Source organism: Sciurus vulgaris, assembly GCF_902686455.1.
Source record: "Sciurus vulgaris genome assembly, chromosome: 4".
Lineage (NCBI taxonomy): Eukaryota > Metazoa > Chordata > Mammalia > Rodentia > Sciuridae > Sciurus > Sciurus vulgaris.
Window position 1 is genome coordinate 28,559,686 of NC_136464.1, and position 18,952 is coordinate 28,578,637.

The window sequence follows — 18,952 nt, forward strand, 5'->3', positions numbered from 1 at the left end:
CTTTAATATCCAATCTGTCCTGATGAGATGGCTAAAATGCCTTAGGCACAAAGTTTCTGTTAAAACCTGTTAGATTCTTCCAGATCTAAGTCAAGGCTTACATTGAAATGTAAATAAAAGAAGCCTAAAGGCTCAGTAGGAGACCAGTCTAAAACCCAAGGGGAAAAAAGGGAAAAAAGAGCCTTACCTAAACTCCAGCAAAAGTAAATTTTATGGTGCCTTACTAAAGTAATTAACGGCCGTATCATTTTTCCAGGACTCTTGTTTTTTTTTAATTCTATATTTTTTTGAGCTTATGATTTTTTTTGATCAGTCCTATTTTTTATTCAACTAGAGTTTTCGAACATCTGTTACATTGCAATGGAGATTCACCTATAAAGTTACAAGGCCTTTGATTTTGTGTTATTTGTATGTCATGCTGTCTGATGTCATGTTTTGTCTGTATCAAAACTGAGCGCTCCTAAAATTAAAATTTAAAAATGGATCCAGATACTCTTAATTCACATGATTTAAAGATTCAATTCAAATTGGGTAAACTAATAAAAGTAAGATGTCTTTGAAAATAACTCGCAAGTCTCTAAGTGGTCAAGCTAATAAAATATTGATGTTAATAAAATGTCTAATATCAATTGTTTCTAGGACTTTCTTCAACAGGAAAGAGACAGCAAATACTGTTCAGGACATATGTCTGATATTTTGGTTTTTACAGAATAAGTGAATTAGAGTTAACATGTATGGGATTACTCAAATGTGTTTGTAGAGACAGCTGATTAATTTACAAAGTTAAAATGCTAATTGTTAAATAACATCAAGAACTTTTAACTCCTTAAATTCCATGGGGTATCATACCTAAACATTATTGGTGTTTTCATAGGTTAGTAAATAAAAGGGTTTAAACTTGCTTTGTGTCATCACTAAACTAAAAACAAGGTTACTAAGAGTTATGTCTTAACAAGTGCAATTCTATATACAAAGGGTCCCAAAAGTTTCAACTGTGTTTCAATTAGAGTACTATAAACAACAAAATATTTAATCTTTTTAAAATAGAGCAATTTATCTAAATCCAGAAATTTCATAAGAGTTGTTTCAGAATGTGAACAAAAAGGGGTCAACAAATAGGAAAGAGAAAATAAAAGATTCTGGGTATGGAAATATATTTAGTAAAAGGGAAAAGGAAATGTTTCTGGGTAAGAAAGTGCTTGTGTGATGAAATACATGAGGGTCTAAGTAAGTGCTAAGAAAGTCTGTGTGTAAGTAAAGGACAAGTTTCAACAGGTTTGTGTGTAACTAAGTTGGTTGTATGTATGTGAGACAGCTAAAGCTATTTAAGGTTTTTCCTAAGGTGAAATACTAATGTTCTGATATAAACCAAAGTTTAATCTATATTGTAAAATGACAAGGATTTCTTAGAAACACTAATTTACTCTTAACTTTATGTCTATTAAGTTTTATTCTTTAGAACAATTAGTCTTAAAAATTAGGGGTTTATACAATTATGGTTAAACAACTCTTAGAGTATTTTACTATGTTACAGAGTCTACATTTTTCTTTAAAAACTAAATTTGGTAAGATAAAAGTGTCAAGGTAATTGTGAAATGGTCACTAGTTGTATATTAAATGTGTTCATATTTTCCAGGTACACAAGTTTTTAAAGCAGGGAATTTATCAAGCTCTGCTATTCTCCGGATTAAACTTGTCTGTAATGGTAATCTTAAACTTACAAAGAGTAAATTTTATTGGGGATTTATTTCTATCATTAAATGTTCTATTATAGGACCTGTTATCAATAGGGTATATGTAAAATTTGTTACTTTTTACACTGAGATAAAGAATTTCAAATATAAATGTATTTATAAAAGGTAGAGCCTGACTTGTTTAAAGGTTAATTTTGTGAAACATGAAAACATTTTGCCACTTTATCACACAAAAGGAAAGTTAAAAGCTCTCTCAGCCTTTCTTTGATTCATGTTTTAGATACAATGTTAAATTGTGTTAATTATAAAGTTTATATAGACTCAGGAAACTATATATAAATTACTTAATGATATTTAAGGAAGAAGCAAAGATCAACATCAGAATTAGAACACTTAAGGTCTGTAAAGAGCCATGCCTTACCTGAGATAAGGCTCTGCCTCCCACCTTACTGCATGTTAGAGTGACTCCAAAATAAGTCAGACTTCAGCTTATTTAAAGTTATATTCAAAAGATTGGTTTTTCTTGTAAAATTACTATGCTCTCAAATAGGGCATATAATGTGGTTCTCAGTCAAAATTCAAGATAGCTATTATACAAGCTGAATATATTTTTACTCTTGCTAATTTCATTTTGTAAAACTGTTACCTGTTAATGTTTTGCAGAAGTAGCTGCTTCAAGAACACACAACCTAGATAACTTGTGATAATAAGCCATCACCTATGGAACAGATAGTGGTAACTTCCAGTACTAATACAGACTCCAGTTAGATAAAAGGGTAAATAACTGTAAAGTTATAGACATTGAAGTTAAAGCCCAGTACTCTTACTTTATGACTGGTGAGACTGGCTTGCTGGATGATTAAGATCAAACTTAGAGATTGGAATTAAATACAGAGGGCAAGATAGACCAGTATTTGGATCTTTTGCCCTCAGTCAGCCTGAACCCACGAACAAGAGAACTTCTCTAAGGTCACACAACCTCCTGATCAAGGAGATTGTTGAGACTAGAGGATGAAAAATCACTCAGTGCATCTGCTGCAGAGGAGGGTCATGGAAAAAGGGAGACATCCCTTGATGCTTCCAAAGAAGCCACCTCATCAAGGAGACTGTGCCTTACCATTGGCACTGGTGGAGCTAAGAAGCTACTCTTAAGTTCTCTATGAGTGGCCCCTGTGGGAACTCAGCTGACTCTTTAACAAGACAGGAACCAAGTCAATTTGACCAGCTTGATCTTAGACACCCAGCAAAACAGTTAAAACCAAAATATAGCCATTCTTAGGCATTTAAAAGAAATAATAGTTAAATGTAACTTAAGATGTACACTTGTGTTAGTCCATTAGAATAAAGACTAGAAGCTACAAATGAAAGAGTCTTTGGCGAATGTGACTGATAACCATCAAGAGAATTTGCCAGTCAGAAGTTTTTAGTCAGTTTAAGGCCTGCAGACCTTCCTAAGCTACACAGGTAGACTTAATCTATGTTTGCTCGTATTATTATCTAACCCTAAGTAACAGAAGTATAGAGATCTCTACTAAACACAGGTTATACCAATAAAGGGATATTTTATAAAAATCAGATGACATTAAGTAGCTTAACTATATTTTCTGGGGACATCTATGACATTAAGAGTTAAATGTTGTATTTACATTCCTGATAACCTGGACAATGTTAAAGTCCCCAAATAAAGACCTTGTCCTCTCCAGACTTTGTTAGGCCGTGTTATGGGAACAATTTCTCAGTTCTTCCACCTCCTGGTGAGAGATTGACTTCTGTCATTTTCATGATACTCAGTGGCATGTTTCAGATGCTGCAACATTTACTTTGTACTAATCTCATTTCAGTACTCATGTCTTTTTGTTCTTCTCTCATAGAAGCACCCACCCCCAGATGACTTTACAACCTGCTCTTCCCCAACCAGACTTCTACTTTGGAACCCTCGATTGACCTGATTTTTAAAAAAGGAACTCCAAACTGCTTGCCCCTCGCTGCCCCCTTTCAGCTTCGAAGCAGCCAGAATGATTGGTGCCCCCTTTCTTTTCCTTACAGCAGTTAGGAGTTCCTAAAACAAAAGGGGGGGATGAAGCCAGAATTAAGAACAGGTAGTTAGTGTAGAAATAGGGGATCAGGTCAAATCGAGGAAATGGAGGCCATAAAGCCATCTGCCCCTGGAAGAATGGAATGTCAAGGATCTCCGGAGGCCATTGATTACCAAATTTACCTGCCTTTAACAAGGACTGCAAACAAGGGGCTGCTAATTGGTGCCCCCTGGGCCCTTATCTGCCTGAATCACCCTGGCCCTCCCCCTGCCCATGGCTTCTCACTTAATGAAAAAACCAGGGCAGCTGTAGGCAGGAAGGAGAGATAAGGGGGGAGAGAACTGGAGAACAAAAGAGACTTTAACCTATAAAAGATGTAGGGTGCGCTCACTTCTTGGGACTTTAGAACATCAGCCATGGCCCCCTTCTTCCTGCCGGGAGAAGTCTGTATTATTACCTTTAAATAAAACTTGCTTAATATGCTTGCCTTGGCGTGCTGCTCTAGTATTCAATCTTCAACATTAGAAGGAGCAGAACTCGTCACCGGTAAACAGTGGTATCAGTATCATAATCATTCAAACATACAACAATTGAAGCAATAAAACCCAAATATACTTAAAAAAAAATCACTGACTGAACTACTTCATTAAAGGAAGCACTCCATCTTCCTTTAATTATACAGTTGTATGGTTCTCGGCTTCAAATGTCAAGGAAGCAAATCCTAGCCACACAACAAAAGCAGATTCTATAAATTGGAATCCTAGATGATAATTTTGCTATACCAAATTCTACTAGTTGGAAGAATCCAGGTACTATGTGCTACATATTGAAAGGGGTTTAGGTTAATGCACAAAACAATTCCAACTTTCCTCAGAGGTCAAAAGCCAAGATCTTAGTCCACCAGACTAGAGGACAGCCACTACTAATAAGAGGAATATTCACATTTCTACAGATAGGCACTGCACTATAGGCCAGACAGCACATTTTCTCACTGTATCAGAAGCAGGTGCTGTTATTGCCTGAATTCAACTAAAGAGGTAGCTGAATCAGATCTGGAGAGAAACTCTGAGAGAGCGGGTAGTCTGGCTCTGATATCGCCATTTAATGGTGACGAGTTCTGCTCCTTCTAATGTTGAAGATTGAACACTAGAGAAGCACGCCAAGGCAACCATATTAAGCAGGTTTTATTTAAAGGTAATAATATAGACTTCTCCCGGCAGGAAGAAGGGGGCCATGGCTGATGTTCTAAAGTTCCAAGAAGTGAGTACACCCTACATCTTTTATAGGTTAAAGTCTCTTTTGTTCTCCAGTTCTCTCCCCCTTATCTCTCCTTCCTGCCTATGTGACTAGGCCTGGTTTTGCATTAAGTGAGAAGCCATGGGCAGGGTGAGGGCCAAGGTGATTCAGGCAGGTATGGGCCCAGGGGGCATTAATTAGCAGCTCCATGCTTGCAGTCCTTGATAAAGGCAGGTGAATTTGGTAATCAATGAGCTCTGGAGATCCTTGACATTCCATTCTTCCAGGAGCAGTCTCCAACTTCCAGAGGCAGATGGCTTCATGGCTTCATTTCCTCAAATTGACCCGATTTCCTATTTCTACACTAACTACTGAAAGAATGGACATTTTTTTAAGCTGTCTGTTTTATCTCAACTCCCAGTGACGGGAACAAAGCCCTTAAAGCTGTTCCAGGAATCAACCCCAAACAGGGAGTAAAAGGGTAAATTGAACCAGATAGCCAGATAGTGCTCAAACAGTAGGATTACCAGAAACTATTGATCAGAATCTACGCCCTGTTGTAAAACATTGTGAAACATGTTGTATGTTATCAGCAAACCCAGACCCCCTTTGAAATTTCCCGGCAGCTTTGTTCCCCTTTTCCCTTTCATGTGCGATCCCTCCCGATATGTGGTCTCTGCCTTTATAAACCTGCAAGATTTTCTGCTAGGGACTAGACTCCTGGACTCCTGAGTGAGTCCTGAGTCGGGTCCCAGCGCGCTGGAATAAACACCTCTTGCGGTTTGCATCAAGTGACGCCTCCTGCGGTTGATTGGGGTTGCCGTCGATCCATGGGACAGAGTTGGGGTTTCCTTTTTGGGGGCCTTACACTACCTATCCTTAATTCTGGCTTCAGCTCCAGAACTGAGGCCTCACCTTCTGGCTTCAGCTCCAGAACTGAGGTCTCACCTGCTGGCCACCTTGGGTGTGGAGTAGAGGACAAAGGAGACAGACCCAAATCTCTCTTATACTCAAGTACTGCCAGTGATACTCAGAGGCAAAGCCTTGTGGTAGGGCTCTTCTCCCTGACTGCTAATGGCAATGTGCTTGAACTCAAGCACAAACTGCACAAGCTTCCTGTGTTCTGCAAGAACCCAGCTCTCTCCATCTCCTGACCCACCAGAACACTGAACCACACCTGAGTTTTAAGCCCTCCTCTCTACCATAGCAACAGACCTGACATTTCCTCTCTTCCATTCATACTCCAACCCCTTGTAAAGTTCTGCACTCCTTCAAAGGCATCTTACTTTATTGGAAATGTCTCCCTTCATTTAAAACAGTCAGTACTCAATGCAATGATGGAAAGATTTCATGTCTCCTTTTAAGTTCAGTCTCTACTACATACTGGGGAAAATGTTAGAGGGAATAGAATCCTATTCTGTGATCTATAATTACAGGCAATGGGCTGATTCATAAACACTGACTTTGAGGCAAATGCCACAGACACCAAGAAACTTGAGATTTTATTCTGGGGTTGCTAGTGGCAGAACCCTCCTGAAGCCAGAATTAAGGACAGGTAGTTAGTATAGAAATAGGAAATCGGGTCAATTCGAGGAAATGAAGCCATGAAGCCATCTGCCTGTGGAAGTTAGAAACTGCCCCTGGAAGAATGGAATGTCAAGGATCTCCGGAGCCCATTGATTACCAAATTCACCTGCCTTTATCAAGGACTGCAAGCATGGAGCTGCTAATTAATGCCCCCTGGGCCCTTACCTGCCTGAATCACCTTGGCCCTCCCCCTGCCCATGGCTTCTCACTTAATGAAAAACCAGGCCTAGTCACATAGGCAGGAAGGAGAGATAAGGGGGAGAGAACTGGAGAACAAAAGAGACTTTATCTATAAAAGATGTAGGGTGCACTCACTTCTTGGGACTTTAGAACATCAGCCATGGCCCCCTTCTTCCTGCTGGGAGAAGTCTGTATTATTACCTTTAAATAAAACTTGCTTAATATGGTTGCCTTGGCGTGCTTCTCTAGTGTTCAATCTTCATCATTAGAAGGAGCAGAACTCATCACCTTAAACAGCGGTATCACTCCCAGGTTGGCAACCCAGGTCTGCTTCTCAATGACTGTTTTGCCCAGCCTGCTACATCCTGGTCAGAAAAGGCTCACAAAAGGACAGTGTGTGCTGTGCTGACTTATGGTGGTCCAGGGCCCAGGCATGGATCTTCTCAGAGAGACCAAAAGGATCCTTTAGGTATAGGCCCAGGCCCAGAGGGAACAGTGAAAAGCCAAGACCAGGCCAGGCTTTGAAAACCCTATGAACAACTAGATGAAAAAAAGAAAAAAACTGAACATGAAAGGGAGCCAAAGATTCAGAATTACTTACAGATAACTTTCACTCCTCTCTTTAGAGAATTTTGGTCAGCAGAAAGACTCCCCTTTTACTTTTTGTGTTCATTTCAGATATATATTGTATAGAGAGATATCTATAGATATACATATTATATATATGTAATTTGAAATGGTTACATAAAGTAACCATCTTAAAAAATCATGTGGTGTTTAATGATCTACAGTATTGTATAACCACCACATCTGGTCCTTAAAATATTTTTTATCACCCCAAAGAAAATCCCAAACCCTGTCAACAGTAACTTTCATCTTCCCCCCACCCCCACTCCACCCTCCATCCTTGGTAACAACCAGTGTGCTTTCTCTCTATGGATTTACTTATTCTGGATGTTTCACAGAAATGGGATATGTGAGCTTGTGTCTGGTTTCTCTGTCAGGATAATGCTTTGCATGTTCATCTGCCCTGTAGCATAAATCGGTGCTTCATTCCTTTTTATTAATATTCCAGCTGGTATCTTGCTTCATCTACTGTTTTTAGCTTTTGGGTAGCGTGACTAGTGCTGTTTATGAACACTTATGAACAAATATTTGAGAACTCCTTTGCATTCTTCTGGGTACAGACCTAGCAGTGGAGAGTCTGAGTCACATGCAGTTTTTTGTGGGGGTCACCACAGTGTTTTCCACGTAGCCGCACCATTTACTGTCCCACCACCAACGTATGATCGTCACCCTTTATCCTTCATTTGTCCCTTTCCTCCTCCCTTCTTCAGGGAAGTCAGTCCCCACAGGACCCCTTGCCCCGGAGTAGAGGGTGGGAGAAGCCGCACCCCTGATGGCAAGACCAGCGTCAGGGCAAAGCCTCCAGTTTTGCCTTTTCCACCAACAGAGCAGTGCGCGCAGGGGCGGGCGGGCAGACTGCCACCTCACTGACCCACCGCGGCCACCCGTGTGATTCCACAGAACCACCTTCCCAGACACTCCAACGCCCCGTCCTCACCCCTACCCCCTACTCAACTCCTCAACAGCCCAACCGAGGTGGGAAGGAGGCCGCCAGCCCGGCTCTGTCTGCAGCGGAGGGCACTGAGCCCTCAGTCGCAGCTCCTGCAGTCCAACCCGCTGCCTCCTGCCCTGGGCCGGGTCCTGGAGGAGCCGGGCTGCGCAGACTCCCGGGGAGCGAAGCCGCGCCCTCCGCACCTCTCGCGGGGTTACTGCGGGTCACAGACCGGCCTTCGGGGTTACTCGCGTTCACACCGCGCTCAGAGCCTGAGCCGGTGCAGCCAATCAGCGACGGTCGGGCTTGTCAGTCGGCATCGGCGCCAATCAGGATGCGCTACCGCTCCTGCCGCCGCCGCGCGCCTCCCGGCCCCCTGCAGCCTTTTTACTTTCTCAGCCCGAGGTTGGGGCTCTGCACCTGGGCTTCTCGTGTCACGCCCTGGAACCGGGAAAGTGCGGACCGCCTTGCAGGACGGGATGTTTATCTATGCGCTGGGATCTCTAGAGCTCCCGGAATGGTGGAGGCCGCATCTCCCCAGCACAGGCCCTCCTTCCCTGCCCGAAAGAAATGCAAAGAGCGTTAGCCTCCCGCTCTGCCAGCCCCTCGTCCCGGGGACTATGACCTGTGTGGGTGCACGTTCCCCCGCTGAGGTGGGGGAGACCCGGCTAAACAGGGCAGGTCAGTGGGCAAGGAGCATTTTGATCCTTGTCTGCAGTAGTGCAAAGTACTTGTCACATATGAGTCGGCAAAACAGACTATGGGGAAGAGCGTGAGGTAAAACAGAATAGAGAAGCTCGTTAGTGAACGTTCCAGGCTGATGTCACCTGGCATGAAAGGATGTGGAATGGGAGGGAAAGGTGGAGAGGAGGCCGTGGATGCCTACACAGAGGGTGCAGATTGCTTCTTATCTGATAAGGAGTCATCAGATATGTTCAAGCAGGACAGGAGAGTGTGTTTTAGAAAGTTACTCTGATGCAACAGTAGAGCAGAGGGGACCAGACTAGAACTGGTAGGTCAGATAAGACTTCGGTACAACTCAGGTGAGGAGCAGGGGACCTCGGAATCTGGGTAGTGATTGTGGAAATGGAAAGGAAGTCCACATCTGGGACATTTGGAGCTGACTCAATAATAGCACTCAATGAATCAAATCTGTGAGATTATGGAGAGGAACTGAAGATGACTGAGGTTTTCCGTCTGAGTGAAAGCAAAAGAAGTACTTTCAACAATTGAAATAGAGCCCTTGCTTAGAATGTACAAGCCCCTGAGTTGAAGGAAGAAAAGAAGAAAAAAGATTTGGAAAGGGGGCAGAAGTTCAATTTTTGATGTAGTTTGAGTTGCAAAAAGCACATGTATGTAGAAATACTACCAATAGGCTCTTGGGACTTGGGATCCGGTGTTGGGAAGAGAAGTAGAGATGAAATCTAAATGAGTGTATATGAAGTTAGGGAGAAAGTTGATAACCTAAGAAGAAATTATAGACTAGGAAGATGGAAGGGCAAGATGATGGGAAGTAGAAACAGAACAGATAGGAACAGGACACAGTGTAACAAAACCGAAGGACAGATTTTAAAAAAATTAGAATAATGTAATATAATTGAAAAATACTTTTACCAAAAGGGAGCAGGAAAAAACACATATCAAAAGTATTTGGTTAAATAGTTTTTTGTCCTTCTTGTTTCTATTATTTTCCCCTTTTGTTAAAAATGGTTTTGAAACTAGTCATTTGAAGGAATTCTATGCAGCCATTAAAATTAAGTTGTTGGACTGGGGTTTAGCTCAGTTGTGGAGAATGTGCTTAGTGTGCACAAGGCCCTGGTTTCCATTTCCAACACATACACACACACAAAAAAAAAGTTGTAAAAAAGTATTATTGATTTCCATAGAAAATGTCCAATGCCTCTTAAAACATTCAGATTAAAGAGTGGTATGTATACAATTATCCCACATTTAAAAATGTATGTGTGACAGCAAAAGGGCATGAGGGAATTTTTAGCATGAGAGATTTGTTCTGTGTCTCTGTTCAGGTGGTGGTTACACAGCTATATACAATAATCCCCAATCCTCTTAACTATAATACCTTCTTTATCCCATTATGTCCCAGTTTTCCATTTTGTGAATATGTCAATGAAATTGACAGGTACATTAAAATTAGCTGAAAATCATAGCTAGAGGTTATATATTATTGATATTAATTAATTTTTATATTATAATTATTTAATTATAGTGTATGTTACATACTATTTTAAGTTTTTATAGGTGCTCCACATCTGGGACAATGGGAAAAAATAGGTTAGAGAGGAACACATGTTGATGGTCCCTACTTCAGTGTGGTGCTGCATTTTATGTGGTAAAAGAAAGCTCAGTGCCTAGAACACAAGAACTCAGTGACTGGAGAAGGAAAATGGTGATCCAGAACAACTGCATGGAGGAGACAGAATGGGGAACATGGCCTGGAAGAATAAGTCAAGACCACATCTGGCCCACCACAATAAAACCATTGAAAAAAATGACCTAGAAGTAAGTTTAGACCAAAACCATAGTGGATGAAACTCACTTCAGACTGAATAAGGAAAGGTTCACTTATCTTTGTCCATATTTTTATTGAAGCATTGTAATTATACATAATGGTAGAATTCATTGTTACATATTTATACACTCACATGATTTAACAATATAATTTGGCCAATATTATTCAGGAAGTTTTACTTGGAAGGTGACTTAAACCATGCCACAGAAGAGGTAGGCCTTTTCCTTACTGCTTCAGGGGTTTGAATGAAGCAATTAAACTGGGTGGTAAAGAGAGTGTGGCTGTGAAGACCAAGAAGAGCCAAATTCAAGTGGAAATAATTTAAACTGTTCTAGGATGTTTGAGGAGGGGAAAATTGCTCCTCACTAGATTTATTGAACTTGTCCAAGATGCTGTGAGGAAATTTCTGCATGGGGCAAGATAAGAGATGTGATTTCCTCTTGGTTTCCACCTAGTTTGAGACTTTTATTTGAAGTACATGAAGGCCATATAACCACACAAAAAACAATAGAAGTCAAGTATGTTATTTTTGAGTCTATAGAATGAACACTTTCTCTATCCTCTAAGTACAGTTGTAATTTTGGTTGTCAGTAAACACTGTTTATACTACTACGACCACCTAACTGTCATTAACCCTGGAGACATGTGATACACCCATGATTTCTCTCTTGCACAACTTTTGTCTCTTGATGTCTAGCTATTTCCCACTTCTTCATAGATTTAAGTAAACCTGCTTAAGAGCTTAAAATGATCAGACTAGCTAATAGCCACAACAAAACCATTGGGAAAAAATGACCTAGAAGTGAGTCTAGACCCAAAACCATAATGGATGAAACTCACTGCAGACTGAATGAGGGAAGGTTCACTTATCTTTGTGTTTGTATTTATCTTTGTATAATTGTATTTATAACTAGCTATCTGGTAGAACTTTAATTATTTGGTTTTAATATGAGTTCTCATTATACTTCATACCTGTGTCACTCGTTTTTCATACTGTGGCACAATGCAGAAACCATTATACTAGAGGACAATATAACCTAGTTTCAAGTATTGGATCCAGTACTTACCAGATGCATGATTTGGGGAGAAGCATTTCACATAGATGTGTTCAATGCATAAGCCATGGACCCCTGAGGGTCCTCTAAGCAGTTCTTTTGTTTATGTCATGACCAGTCTTACAATCAGAGCCAGTAGAAGAGCTAGTGAAGATGGGGAAATATTCCAGAATTAATAAGTAAAGGGTAATATTCTATATAAAAAATACACCCACTGATAATATTATCTGTGCCTTTTATCCATAGTGAAGGCCACGCAGTAAGGTGAAAGGGTAAAGACTGTTTGTTACTCTTAAGCATTAAAGACTTGGCAAGTGTGAGTCCCACCAAAGGTGATATACCTCAGGAACACACCGATCTCTAGAGGAAAAGATATAGAGAAAGGAAGACAAGATGTTCATGTAAAATCAATGGTTTGGACCTTTCAGTGGAAACTAAGGAAGAGGAAATATGCAAGGATTGAGTCAGCCTAGTTTTGAAACTTCAATAAAAAAATTTAAAGTTGCCCAGAAGAAGTTATCTGGTGAAAAATGGACTAAAAACAGAACCAGGAATTCTCACATGATCCTTGCAAAGCAGATCCCAGTGTCACCCAGTGTCTCCTTCCCTCTCCTCAGTGCCCTTGGGGTAATATAGGTGAGTGGTTGGTGGAAGGCAGGTGAGAACTGAAACAAGACAGTGTTGTCACAAGAGATGGGGGAGAGGGGTGTCCCAATGAACTGAGTTCATTTGAAAAGTCTTCTGTGATTATCTTATATTTTTTTCATATTTTATGCCTGTTAATTTGTACATAACTTAAAGAGTGAAAATTTTTCAAAAGACTTGTTATGAGAATAGCAGGACCCCTTCCTCCTCTCCTCACCATTTTCTCCTTCTCAGAGGCAACCTTTGAACTCCTTTTAGCTCACTCTTTGGCAGTCCCCTCTGTTATCTCCAGGTGACATGTGACATATAAGCATATGACCACTTGGTGATTTAAACCCTTTTACATTACTTGTTGACTTCTTGCCAGGTCAGAAGAGCATTTCATCTTTTTCCTGTCACCACTACCACAGTCTGCACTCACTCATTCATGTGGACACCTGCATGGATTCTCAGTCCTCTAAATACAGTTGTGTTGTAATTTTGGTTATAGCTATAGTCCATGTTTATATTACTTAACTGTTGTTCACACAGGAGACTTGTGATATGCCCTCTTGCATAACTTTTTGTTTCCTCTGAATCTAATAACTAGTTTCTCTTCTTTTAGATTTCTGTGCACTTATTATTAGTTCTACCCAATCTCCCCACCAACTTCTACATCTCATCTCAATACACTAGGTCACATCAGGTATTCTCTCAATTTCAATGTCCTGAAGCAATCTGTCCTGGAGCCTGTCACCTGCTCCCCCCTAGACTGGGTTCTGTGAACCTCTTGCCTGGCTCTTCCCTTGGGACTTCTCAGAAGCATGATTCTAGTGATTCCCTTTGCTTCCCGTTAGTGTTGTCTCCTCAGTTCATGGATTCTTTGTGTTCTTGTTTCTTGGTTTACTATCTTTGGGGGAGGTGTTCATTCTCTGTTAGTCTCACGAGAAGCAAAATGTTTTCAGTTTTCTCTGTGTCTCCAGTTTTCTGAAATTTCATGTTGATGTGCCTTGGTATGGATCACTCTCCATGCATTGTCAAGGATATTGTGTGGACCCTTAAAATCTGAGAATGTGTTTTGGTGACTTATTGACAATTTTTTCTTCCTCCTTCAATTTTTTTGTTACCTAACTTGAATCTCCAGAATAGCAGAATTGATCCTTAATTTTAAAAAAATCCATCTATCTATACATATATAGGTATGTGTATATATATATATATAAGTGTGTGTGTGTGTATATATATGTGTGTGTATATATATTTTTTTATTTTCAATTTCTTTTTCTTTACTTGATTTCTAGGAAATTTTTTTACATTCATCTTTTTTTTTTAGGGCAAAATGTCTATCAAGGAAATCGATTTGTTTTTTTTTTTCTTTTTTTAATTAAATATCATAAATTTACATAGGGCAACAATGTTTGATTCATTCTGTTATTTTTTTCCCTTCCCCCCCACCCCTCCCACCCTTCTTTTCCCTCTATACAGTCCTTCCTTCCTCCATTCTTACCACCCTCCTTATCCCTAACCCTAAACCTAACCCTAACCCTAACGTTAACACTTACTACCCCCCCATTATATGTCCTCATCCGCTTATCAGCGAGATCATTCGTAGTTTAGTTTTTGGAGATTGGCGTATCTCACTTAGCATGATATTCTCCAATTTCATCCATTTGCCTGCAAATGCCATAATTTTATCATTCTTCATGGCAGAGTAATATTCAATTGTATATATATGCCACAGTTTCTTTATCCATTCATCAACTGAAGGGCATCTAGGTTGGTTCCACAATCTGGCTATGGTGAATTGAGCAGCAATGAACATTCATGTGGCTGTATCTCTGTAGTATGCTGATTTTAAGTCCTTTGGGTATAGGCCAAGGAGTGGGATAGCTGGGTCAAATGGTGGTTCCACTCCAAGCTTTCTGAGGAATCTCCATACTGCTTTCCAGAGTGGCTGCACTAATTTGCAACCCCACCAGCAATGTATGAGTGTACCTTTTTCCCCATATCCTCGCCAACACCTATTGTTGCTTGTGTTCTTGATAATCACCATTCTAATTGGGGTGAGATGAAATCTTAGGGTAGTTTTGATTTGCATTTCTCTTATTACTAGAGATGTTGAACATTTTTCATATATCTGTTGATTGCTTGTACATCTTCTCCTGTGAAGTGTCTGTTCATTTCCTTAGCCCATCTGTTCATTGGATTATTTGTATTCTTGGTGTAGAGTTTTTTGAGTTCTTTATAGATTCTGGAAATTAGCGCTCTATCTGAAGTATGAGTGGCAAAGATATTCTCCCACTCTGTAGGCTCTCTCTTCACATTATTGATAGTTTCCTTTGCTGAGAGAAAGCTTTTTAGTTTGAATCTATCCCAGTTATTGATTCTTGCTTTTATTTCTTGTGCTATGGGAGTCCTGTTAAGGAAGTCTGATCCTAAGCCAACAAGTTGAAGGTTTGGACCTACTTTTTCTTCTATAAGATGCAGGGCCTCTGGTCTGATTTCAAGGTCCTTGATCCATTGTGAGTTGAGTTTTGTGCAGGGTGAGAGATAGGGGTTTAGTTTCATTCTGTTGCATATGGATTCCCAGTTTTCCCAGTACCATTTGTTGAAGAGGCTATCTTTTCTCCATTGCATATTTTTGGCACCTTTGTGTAGTATGAGAAAATTGTGTTTATTTGGGTTTGTGTCCATGTCCTCTATTCTGTACCATTGATCTACCTGGTATTTTGGTACCAATACCATGCCATTTTAGTTACTATTGCTTTGTAATAGAGTTGAAGATCTGGTATTGCGATACCCCTTGCTTCGCTCTTTCTACTGAGGATTGCTTTAGCTATTCTGGGTGTCTTATTCTTCCAGATGAATTTCATGATTGCTTGCTCTATTTCTGTAAGGTACATCATTGGGATTTGAATTGGAATTGCATTCAATCTGTATAGCACTTTTGGTAGTATGGCCATTTTGACAATATTAATTCTGCCTGTCCAAGAACATGGAAGATCTTTCCATCTTCTAAGGTTTTCTTTAATTTCTTTCTTTAGTGTTCTGTAGTTCTCATTGTAGAGGTCTTTCACCTCTTTTGTGAGATTGATTCCCAAGTATTTTATTTTTTTCAATGCTATTGTGAATGGGGTAGTTTTCCTAATTTCTCTTTCTGAAGATTCATCACTTATGTATAAAAATGCATTGGATTTATGAGCATTGATCTTGTAACCTGCTACTTTACTGAATTCACTTATGAGTTCTAAAAGTTTTCTGGTGGAATTTCCAGGTTACTCTAAATATATAATCATGTCATCAGCAAACAGGGATAGTTTGAGTTCTTCTTTTCCAATTCGTATCCCTTTAATTTCTTTGGTTTGTCTAATTGCTCTGGCTAGAGTCTCAAGAACGATGTTGAATAGAAGTGGTGAAAGAGGGCATCCCTGCCTTGTTCCAGTTTTTAGGGCGAATGCTTTCAGTTTTTCACCATTTAGAATGATATTAGCCATGGGCTTAGGGTAGATGGCCTTTACAATGTTAAGGAATGTTCCCACTACCCCAATTTTTTCTAGTGTTTTGAGCATGAAGGGATGCTGTATTTTATCGAATGCTTTTTCTGCATCTATTGAAATAATCATGTGATTCTTAACTTTAAGTCTGTTGATATGGTGAATGACATTTATTGATTTCCAGATGTTGAACCAACCTTGCATCCCTGGGATAAAACCCACTTGATCGTGGTGCACTATCTTTTAAATATATTTTTGTATGCGATTTGCTAAAATTTTGTTGAGAATTTTTGTGTCGATGTTCATTAAGGATATTGGTCTGAAATTTTCTTTCCTCGATGTGTCTCTGTCTGGTTTAGGTATCAGTGTGATATTGGCTTCATAGAATGAGTTTGGGAGGGTTCCCTCCTCTTCTATTTTATGGAATACTTTGAGAAGTATTGGAATGAGCTCTTCTTTAAAGGTTTTGTAGAACTCGGCTGAGAACCCATCTGGTCCCGGACTTTTCTTTGTTGGTAGGCTTTTGATGACCTCTTCTATTTCATTGCTTAAAATTGATTTATTTAAGTTGTGTATGTCCTCCTCATTCAGTTTAGGTAATTCATATGTCTCTAGAAACTTGTTGATGTCTTCGAGGTTTTCTGTTTTGTTGGAGTATAGATTTTCAAAATAGCTTCTAATTATGTTTTGTATTTCACTCGTGTCTGTTGTGATATTTCCTTGTTCATTCCGAATTTTAGTAATTTGAGTTTTCTCCCTCTTTCTCTTTGTTAGTGTGGCTAAAGGTTTATCAATTTTGTTTATTTTTTCAAAGAACCAACTATTTATTTTGTTAATTTTTCCGATTGTTTCTTTTGTTTCAATTTCGTTGATTTCGGCTCTGATTTTAACTATTTCCTGTCTTCTACTACTTTTGGAGTTGGTTTGCTCTTCTTTTTCTAGGGCTTTGAGCTGTAGTGTTAAGTCGTTTATTTGTTGATTTCTACTTCTTTTGTTGAATGCGCCCCATGAAATAAATCTTCCTCTAAGTACTGCTTTCATAGTGTCCCAGAGATTTTGATATGATGTGTCTTTGTTCTCATTTACTTCTAAGAATTTTTTAATTTCCCTCCTGATGTCTTCTGTTATCCTTTCATCGTATAATAGTGTATTATTTAATCTCCAAGTATTGGAGAAGTTTCTGTTTTTTATTCTGTCATTTATTTCTAATTTCAGTCCATTATGATCTGATAGAGTACAAGGTAGTATCTCTATCTTCTTGTATTTGCTAACAGTAGCTTTGTGGCATAAAACATGGTCTATTTTAGAGAAGGATCCATGTGCTGCTGAGAAGAAAGTGTATTCGTTCTTTGTTGGATGGTATATTCTATATAAGTCGGTTAAGTCTAAATTGCTGATTGTGTTATTGAGATCTATGGTTTCTTTATTCAATTTTTGTTTGGACGATCTATCCAGCAGTGAGAGAGGTGTATTAAAATCACCTAGTATTGTTGTGTTGTGGTCTATTTGATTTCTGGAATTGAGAAGGATTTGTTTGATGTGCATGGATGAGCCAATGTTCGGGGCATAGATATTTATGATTGTTATGTCTTGCTGATTTATGCTTCCCTTAAGCAGTATGTAATATCCTTCTTTATCCCTTCTGACTAGTTTTGGCTTGAAGTCCACATTATCTGAAATGAGGATGGATACTCCAGCTTTTTTGCTGTGTCCATGTGCATGGCATGTTTTTTCCCATCCTTTCACCTTTCGTCTATGGATATCTCTTTCTATGAGATGAGTTTCTTGCAGGCAGCATATTGTTGGATTTTTCTTTTTAATACAATCTGCCAGTCTATGTCTTTTGATTGATGAGTTCAGGCCATTAACATTCAGGGTTATTATTGTGATATGATTTGTATTCCCAGTCATTTGACTCATTTTTGTTTTTTGACATGATTTGGTTTCTCCTTTATTTGGCTATTCCTTTAGGTTACTTCCTCCCGTTGCTGATTTCCATCGTTGTTTTTCATCTCTTCCTCATGGAATATTTTGCTGAGAATGTTCTGTAATTCTGGCTTTCTTTTTGTAAATTCCTTTAGCTTTTGTTTATCATGGAAGGATCTTATTTCATCGTCAAATCTGAAAGTAAGTTTTGTTGGGTATAAGATTCTTGGTTGGCATCCGTTTTCTTTCAGGGCTTGGTAAATGTTGTTCCAGGCCCTTCTAGCTTTTAGGGTCTGGATTGAAAAATCTGCTGATATTCTTATTGGTTTCCCCCTGATGTAATTTGATTATTTTCTCTCGTGGCCTTTAAAATTCTGTCTTTATTATGTGTGTTAGGTATTTTCATAATAATGTGCCTTGGTGTAGGTCTGTTGTAATTTTGTATATTTGGAGTCCTATAAGCCTCTTGTACTTGGTTTTCCATTTCATTCTTCAGATTTGGGAAATTTTGTGATATTATTTCATTGAATAGATTGTTCATTCCTTTGGTTTGTTTCCCTAAGCCTTCCTCAATCCCAATAATTCTTAAATTTGGCCTTTTCATGATATCCCATAATTCTTGTAGATTCCGTTCATGATTTCTTACCATCTTTTCTGTTTGGTCAACTTTGTTTTCAAGATTAAATATTTTGTCTTCAATATCTGAGGTTCTGTCTTCCAGGTGTTCTATCCTATTGGTTATGCTTTCTATGGAGTTTTTAATTTGGTTTATTGTTTCTTTCATTTCAAGGATTTCTGTTTGGTTTTTTTTCAGTATCTCTAACTCTTTACTGAAATGATCTCTTGCTTCCCGTATTTGCTCTTTTAACTGTTGATTGGTGCGATCATTTAATGCCTGTCTTTGCTCTTTTATCTCCTCCTTCAATGCCTGCTTTTGCTCTTTCATCTCCTCCTTTGCTTCCCTGATTGTTTTAATTATGTACATTCTGAACTCCCTTTCTGACATATCTTCTGCTGTGCTGTCATTGAATT

General features: G+C 39.2%; 2 protein-coding genes across 14 annotated transcripts in view; one reads left to right on the forward strand and one right to left on the reverse strand.

Moving 5' to 3' along the window:
* The window catches only part of LOC306659736 (uncharacterized protein), a 143,022-nt gene that overhangs the window by 57,688 nt on the left and 66,382 nt on the right, over positions 1 to 18,952 (reverse strand). The window contains exon 1 of one of the 13 annotated variants that reach the window (XR_013763416.1): positions 8,712 to 8,842. The exons of 11 other annotated variants lie outside the window; for them this stretch is intronic. The gene's annotated coding sequence lies outside the window, so the exon portion shown is untranslated. Of the gene's footprint in view, positions 1 to 7,922; positions 8,430 to 8,711; positions 8,843 to 18,952 lie in introns of those variants that run through there. One more of the 13 variants, XR_013763417.1, reaches the window with a different exon arrangement.
* Positions 1 to 18,952, forward strand: part of LOC306659734 (acyl-CoA desaturase 1-like) — a 182,132-nt gene that overhangs the window by 20,267 nt on the left and 142,913 nt on the right. The window lies entirely within an intron of this gene.